An 8,006-nucleotide genomic window follows, 5' to 3' on the forward strand; every position below is an offset into this window, starting at 1 on the left:
GAACCTTACCTGTTATAAAGGGAATGAAGCTTACGGTATGGTGCTTACCTGCAGAAATAAATAAAGTACAATAAGAACACACAGAACTTCAATTTTCAAAATTATTTTAACAATAAATGATGATTATTTAACTGGTTTACCTGTTTGCGATTACCACAGAATCCCGTCACCTGGCTGCGGTCTTCATTTGGTGAACGGTTCTCCACTCATAATTGACCTATACAAGAAATAGAGAAGAATAATAAGCAATTCTGCTTTTACATGTAGATGTGTGCCCCAAGAACACAGACACACCGGCCCCAAAAAGTTTAAACAGTACACATTTCTGTTATTTTAATGTGGCAAATGTGTCAGCTTTAAAAGAAGCATACATTACCTTTTAAAGAGGATGCGCACTGCGTGAAATACCTTTACTCCCAGCATAAGCAAGCAATTTTCAAAATGCTTTTAAAAGTAATGGTGATTATTTTACTTGTTTAACTGTTTGTGATTACCATGGAATCATGTCACCATCATTTTTAAGCTTGTAAAGCAAATAATGAAATATTGACTTAGTAGGAAAAAATATTTTGGAAGTATCGTGATAAATGATGAAGAAAATATTTTGCAAAGTGATGGTTAGCACACGGTTGATGGTACCTAATAAATTCCATCATATTTTTTTTATTCCTACTATGGAAGTCAATGGTGACTATCTGCTGTGGGTTTACCATCATTCCTCAAAATACCTTCTTTTGTGTTACTCAGAAAAAAACTAATCCTCGTGTTGTTGTAAGCCTGTATGCATGAGTAAATGATGACAGAACTATCATCATAAATTGAAATATCCCTTTAAACTGTATTTCCCCCCCTTAAACCTAAACTTATTTTCTTACAGCAAGTCATTTAGGTAATCAAGAAAATACTTTACCCGTTGTCTTTGTGAGTTAAACAAATACAGCTACGCTTCCAGGTCTGTCGACGTTGCTGTGGTTTTTCGACAGCTGTAGTATGAAGGGTAGCGAATGAATGAATACATTGCAAAAAATCATTTCTTACTTGTTATTTCGAACTGTTTTCACTGTACAAATATCTAGAAAGTCTTAAAATAAGATGCATTTTTTGATGAGCAAAATGCCCTAAGAAAATAAGCCTAGCCTTTAGGGAGAAAAAAACTAAAAATTTAAGCGAATTTGGGCTTAAAACAAGCAAATAAATCTGCCAAAGGGGTAAGAAACAAATCTAGATATAAACACTTAATTCAAGAAAAATTGTCGTAGCCCATTGGCAGATTTGTTGGCTTGTTTAATGTACATGGATGTACAATATTTCAATTTGTCTTGTATTTATTAGCATTTTGTATTGCCCAACGCTGTCTATGTTGTTTAACTGTTGTCATTTTCTTATAAAAGCCTTTATAATTTATTAGTTTGGATGATTGCCATTCCCGAGAACCTCTTATATTGGAAGGAAAAGAATCATCTAAGCATTATTTTGTTGACTGTCTCTTAGACATGTAGCCGTTTGATTGTGGTTCTATTCAATGGCTAGTCTATTCTTTTGGAATGGTCAAACGTCTATTAGATTTTCACTGACAGCCCAAATTAAGCCTTGTTTTAGCCTAGACACATATTCGCTGTCTATTAGAAATTATGTAGTCGTTAAATAGCCGCCTTTTTGATGACTAATGTATTCTTGGGCCGTGGTTAGACGTCTCTTGGACAAAAGAATCTATTTTTAACACAAAGGTCAGGGGAGAGCGCGAACGCAGTCCCCCACTATCAGAAATTTTGCAGTCGAGATTCCCACATTTGGGGAATTCGCAAAGGGTCAGCACAACCGGAGTGCAATGGCTGAGCCTCGCCCTGGGTGAACCACCTTCATGATCATGGTGTCTCCCCTGCCAGGTAAGTATGAGCGACACCCTTTGAGGCCAGACGGACGCATCTTCCTGTGACCGATCACATCGACGGCGCCCCCGAAGGCCATCCGACTAACATTTCATTACTGTGTGTGACCAGGTGGAAAGCGCACGAAGCCACGTCTGAGACCAAACATTCTTCGAGATCTACCCTATTTTTATTCCGTTTCCAGCCCGGTTGAACCGTGTAGAGTGAAATATGTGAAACAATTTAAATCAAATGGATTTAAATTGCGCATTCAAATATATGGTTTCGTTATTACAAAGTATCTTTACGTGGAATAGAAACAAATAAATGTACAGAGCAATCAAGAAACAACGAAAGCATAGCAATTTTAGAACGTGGATAAATAAAAACACAGGGCTCAATGACTTACCCGTTGTCGTTGTGAGTTAAACAAGTACAGCTATGCCTCCAGGTCTGTCGACGTTGCTGTGGTTTTTCGACAGCTGTAGTATGAAGGGTAGTGAAAAAAAGTTTTCAGGTGTTTTTAACATTCCAATCGGCCTCTTTCGCTTTTGTTGCACCTTCAGCTGTGTCGAGGATGTTTAATTCGTCCTCGGATCACCACCACAAACTTGTAAAGAAAATAATTAAATACATTACAAAAACATTTCTTTGTCAGCGTGTTCATTTCCACGCAAGCTTTTCGTTAAACCAATAAAGCCAACGAAAACACAGCAATTTTAAAACACACGGATTAGAAAAAACACCGTCATTCACGCACAGAAGAAGCAAATTCTTTTTTTATACTTGACTTATTTGTCCCCGAGAAGGGGAGCGCACCATTCATGGAAACACTGCAATACCATGTTGATGCATGGAGTGGAAGGAGCAAGCTCCGCTTCCATTTCCGAAGGTCAAAAATCCATTTAACATATAGTCCCCGGATAGGAGACGTATCAGACATTAAACTGATAAGAACAGATTTTTCTTTTCTTTTGACTGGTTTTTATTGATACATAATCACATATTTAAACAAGTGTACATGAAACAATAAATTAAGTAAAAACACTAATGTACAAATGCAGGTGAAAAGTCAAAAACTAGTCAAGAAAATCCAAACAACGAGGGTTAAAACACCACTAAAATCCTGAATCCCTAAAACACACCACATGTTAAAATACAAATGAAGCACCTAAAATGACCCGTGTAAAAGCATGCAATCCTTAAAACCTTGTAGAACGAGAAAAAAAGTTAAATATAGTTTATTGTTTCTTTTACATATATTAAAAGTGCTTCCAGTGTGTTTTAAAAGCCAGAATAAAACAATACAACAAAGCTGGTGAGTAATCCTCAATGACTAAAACATTTTAAATAATAAAAGTCTTAAAAACAATACTCTGTTGTGCTTGACTGGAGAGGTGAGCCTTCCCTATGGGCCCACTCTCACCCTTCAGTCCCAGGCAATCAAACCCGGTTTCAGGGGCCCAGAGGAGATCCGTACCCTCTGGCCCGCTGCTCCCGTAGCCGAAAGTGGTGAGGGTACATCTACGGGCGACCAAGGTCGGTGGCGGCCAGGACCCTCTCTGTGGCAACCCCGGCCCCCCCATCCGAATGATTAGGCGCGGTGCCCCTGCAGCAAGTTCTCAACCGTCCTTATAGTGGCTTGGAGGGGCACCGTCACCCGTTTCCCCACCAGCAGGTTTCTGGAAGTCCAGATTGCAAGCTTTATAGCGTTCAGGGTGAGCCAGAGCGTCGTGAACTGTTCCGATGTTAATTCCTTTGTCCTCCGGCCCACCCCTAGGACGGCGAGATTATAGTCCATCTGGACCCCACCCACTGGCAGGCACGGGAAAACCAGGGGGCCGGTCGCGGTCCACTGGTCCTGTGCAGCGCCGCACTCCCAGAGGACGTGCCGCACGGTCTCTTCGTGGTTGCACCCGAGCCGTGGGCACTTTGCGTTGGCGGCCATGCCGCGGGAGTGCATAACCGCCCTGGTCGGTAGGATCTCATGGGCCACCATCCACATCAGGTCCTTTTGATGGTTCTGAAGGGCAGGGTGGGCTGCGTTCCTCCATACTGTTTTTGCCTCAATCTCCGTTAGGCCTGGTACTGGGCTCACCTTCTCCCGGTCCTGCACAACAGAGATAATCATTTTATGGTCCTTTAAAACATTCAAATTTTCACTTTCTAAGTCATGTTTCCTTAGAAATTTCTTAATAAAAGCATATTCTTTTGGCAAGTTAAAAGACACTGGGGTTCTAAGATCTACTGTTAAAATTTTTAAATAGCGTAAATACGACCCCATCCAGAACTTGACTATTGCTGTGGTCTTGTCACTGGATGGGGATGTGGCATACTTCAAATGTAAAGCACTAAAATTACTCCCTAGGAAAAGACCAAGGTCTGGGAGTCCTTTGCCTCCATTTTCCTTTCGTTTTTTGACGGTTTCTCTCTTTATCCTCTCCCACCTGGACCCCCAGAGAAAATAAAAGACAGCACGTTCCACTGCTAAAATGAAAGACCTGGGGGGGCTAAAAACAGAACACAACAATAAAAACAGAGGTAAAATCACTGCTTTAAAAACCAAAATTTTTCCTTCCATTGTCAAAGTCCTTAGTCCCCACAAACCTAATCGCTGTCTTACTTTCCCCAAAGTATCTGTCCAATTTCCACGTCCACCACCCTCCCTGTCAAATTTCACGCCTAGAATTTTTATGTCAGTATTCCTCAGAGTCACGTCCAGTCCTCCCACATTTATGTCATCCCACTGTCCGAAGAGCTGGGCCTCAGACTTGTTTCTATTTAATTTAGAGCCTGAGGCCTGTCCATAAAAATCTGTTAGTTCCAAAGCTCTTCGGACAGATAAAAAGTCAGTCGTTAAAATAGTCACATCATCCATGTATAAAACACATTTTGTTATCAAACCTCCCGGTAGTCTAAGTCCTTCGATCCGTTGGTCCTTTCTCAAGAGCTGTGCCAGTGGCTCAATACAAGCCACGTACAAGAGCGGGGATAACGGGCACCCTTGACGGACGCCGCTGTGTATATTAACAGCCTTTGTTAAATGCCCATTTACTAGAATTTTGCTGGTTATGTCATTATACAGCAATGCCACCCATTCTAAGAACCTCCCTGGGAAACCCATTTTCTCCAGTACCTGCAATAGGTACTGGTGCGAGACACGATCGAAAGCTTTTTCGAAATCTAAATTTAACACTATAAGGCCAATGTTTCTGTCTCTCGCAAAACAGATGGCATCTCGGATCAATATTAGGCTGTCTGTGATCCTCTTCCCGGGCACAGCACACGCTTGATCCGGGTGGATCACGTCTTTTAAAAACATGGACATGCGTGTCGCTAAAAGCTTGCTAAAAAGTTTACAATCCAAATTTAAAAGGCTGATTGGTCTCCATGTTTTTAAGTCTGTTCTATCTCCTTTTTTATGTAAAAGCGAAACAATACCTAGTCTAAAACTGTCAGGTAGTCGGTCCAGTCTGTCAAAATCATTAAAAATCATTAAAAGTTCAGGTGCTAAAATGTCCCAAAATTTTGAATAAAATTCCACGGGAAGGCCGTCACTTCCCGGCGACTTACCTGTTTTAAAATCCTTCATACATTTTGTAAGCTCTAAAAAAGTAAAATCTTGGGTTAAAATAGCACACTCATTTTCAATTTTATTTTCTAAAATTCCCAGAATATTTCCTATGGCTTCCTCGGTTACCTCTTTTTTATTGTATAAATCTGCATAAAATGATTCTACTTCTTTTAATATCTCTTCTGTGTTACTGGCTTCCTTCTCCCCATTTTTTAATTTGGTTATTACCGCTTTATTTGTTAAAATCCTCTTAAAAAAATATCTTGTGCACTTTTCGCCTTCTTCCAGATCTTTTTCCTTACTTCTTAAAATCAACCCTTTGTTTCTTTGTTTTTCTAACTCAGCCATTTCTTTTTTAACCTCCTTTAGCTCTTCATTAAAATCAAACCCTTCGTTTACCAACTTGAAATACCTTTGTAATCTTTTTTGCAGTCCCGACATGCGTCTCTTTTCTTTGTTCTTTTTTTCAATGCCTTTCTTTCTAAAAAACAGTCTCGTCCGGTGTTTTACCATTTCCCACCACTGTGCACGTGAGTCAAAGAAGTCCTGGAGGGTCTGCCATTCGTTGAATTGCTCCCTGTAATCACTAACTATCTCCTCCTCCTGCAACAGGGAGCAATTCATTTTCCAGATCCCTCCCCCTACTGTCAGTTTTGTATTGAAAGAAATGGTGCAAGACAGCATAGAGTGATCGGAAAAAAACATAGGTGTTAATATAGCATCAGTTGGCGGGCAATCACGTACAAAAATGTAGTCAATACGAGAGGCGTTGGTGCCATCACCACTGACCCAGGTGTAGCCCAGCTCTCTTGGATGCAAAGTCTTAAAACAGTCAGTCAATTTAAAATCCTTAACTAAACTTTGCAATAAAACTGACGTCTTGTCAAACTTAAAATCTTCCCCCGCCCTTTTCCTATCAGTCTTTGCTAAAACACAATTAAAATCTCCCCCCATCACTAATGGTATCCTCCCCAACATGTGGGACTGCAGTTCCTCTAAAAGCTCATACCTATCATTTTTACCTGTAAAACCATACAAATTAAAGACATTAAAATCTCTATCTAAAAAAGTCAGGTTTGCTAAAATAGCCCGTCCATTTCTTACCACCGTGCTCCCCTTCACCAGGATGTGAGGGTTATTTATTAAAATCGCGACTCCATCATTTTTGTTGAAGTTGGACCCGCTCCATATGGAGGGTCCCGGCGTCCAAATCTCCTCCCATCTCCTGTAACTAGATAAAAAAGGTAAAGCACACTCTTGTAGTAAAAAAATATCTGACTTTTGAGATTTTAAAAAGGATAAAATAGTGTTTGCTCGGACCGTGGAGCTCACACTCCTTACATTAATTGTTGAAATTGTGAGAGCCATGATTAATAAATTAGATAAAAAAGGCATAAGCTTAAAAAGGAATTAAAACATCATGTAAAAAATGTGAGCCTTTAAAATTCATTACAAAAGTATTTTCTAAAACATGAGAACAATTTAAAACCAAGCTGTTAGCCTAAAAACTCAATTTCCTGTGAAACAGGTTCTTCCTTTATCCCTATGAGAGAGGGATCAGGAGGGTTAACCTGTTTCACCCCCGAGCTAATAGCTCTAGGGGTAGATGTTTTCAGCTCTATTGACAGAAAAGAAACTTCATTGGGAGAATCGGTTGGGAAAATCCTGTTCAGGTCCCCGGAAGAGGAGGAATCTGACACAAGTCCCATCCGATCACGTTTCCTCATTTCTTTTGAAAGGGGTGACTCAGCTACCCTTTTTTTATTTGTCAATTGAGCACATGGCAAACTTAACAATAACTCACTTTCTCCATTCTCTTCGACACTTTTTTCATTTTCCTGGTCTTTACTTTCTAAACCGTCTTCCACTTCATTACCTTCCTCTCTCTGTACTGGCTGTGGCTCCTCCTCCCCCTCCACCTCTCCTTCAATCTCAGTTCTTGGCGGGAAGTTTGAATTTTGTGGCTCCGCCTCCTCGTTATCTCGACCTTTACTCTGAGCCGCCATTTTGTTAGCTTTTACTTTGTTGGCAAACGATTTAGGGCAATCTCTGTAAAGATGATTAAACTCTCCACAGAGGTTGCACTTCCTGCCATTGGGACAACTTTCAAAAGTATGCCCAATTTCTCTACATTTCCCACAGAAAGGCTTTTGGCAGGCTTCAATTAAATGTCCCATCTCACCACATCGTCGACATAATTTAGGCATTCCTTGGTAATAAATGTAGCCTCTGTTTTCTCCAAGCACAATCACCGATGGCAGATGTCTCAGGCCCTGGAACCCCTGGGGGTCTTCCCATTGTTTTATAGGGACCCTCCAGGAACAGTTCCATATGCCATCCTCATCAAACATCTTCATGGCTTGTCCTCTCACAGAGCAATATCTCCCCAACCATGTGCATATGTCTTCTCCATTAACGGTTTCATTAAACATCCTGACAATTACCACTTTATTGGTGTTGTCAGTCAGTTTTTCCACTTTAAAAATGGAGAAGAGGGTCGTAACACTCTGAAACCTTGACCAAAAGTCATTTAACAACGCAGCCGTCTTAAAACTCACGTCAAA

At 40.5% G+C, this 8,006-nt stretch overlaps 1 non-coding gene and 1 pseudogene across 1 annotated transcript; both read right to left on the reverse strand.

The window, feature by feature from the left end:
• Positions 1-1,729: 1,729 nt before the first annotated feature.
• LOC135752870 (U1 spliceosomal RNA) lies at positions 1,730-1,894 on the reverse strand. Its single transcript, XR_010533359.1, has one exon. It is a non-coding gene; the product is annotated as a U1 spliceosomal RNA (small nuclear RNA).
• A 782-nt stretch (positions 1,895-2,676) lies between these two features.
• LOC135752894 (U2 spliceosomal RNA) lies at positions 2,677-2,887 on the reverse strand (annotated as a pseudogene).
• Between the last annotated feature and the right edge of the window lie 5,119 nt (positions 2,888-8,006).

This window comes from Paramisgurnus dabryanus, chromosome 9 (genome assembly GCF_030506205.2).
Source record: "Paramisgurnus dabryanus chromosome 9, PD_genome_1.1, whole genome shotgun sequence".
NCBI classification, from domain to species: domain Eukaryota; kingdom Metazoa; phylum Chordata; class Actinopteri; order Cypriniformes; family Cobitidae; genus Paramisgurnus; species Paramisgurnus dabryanus.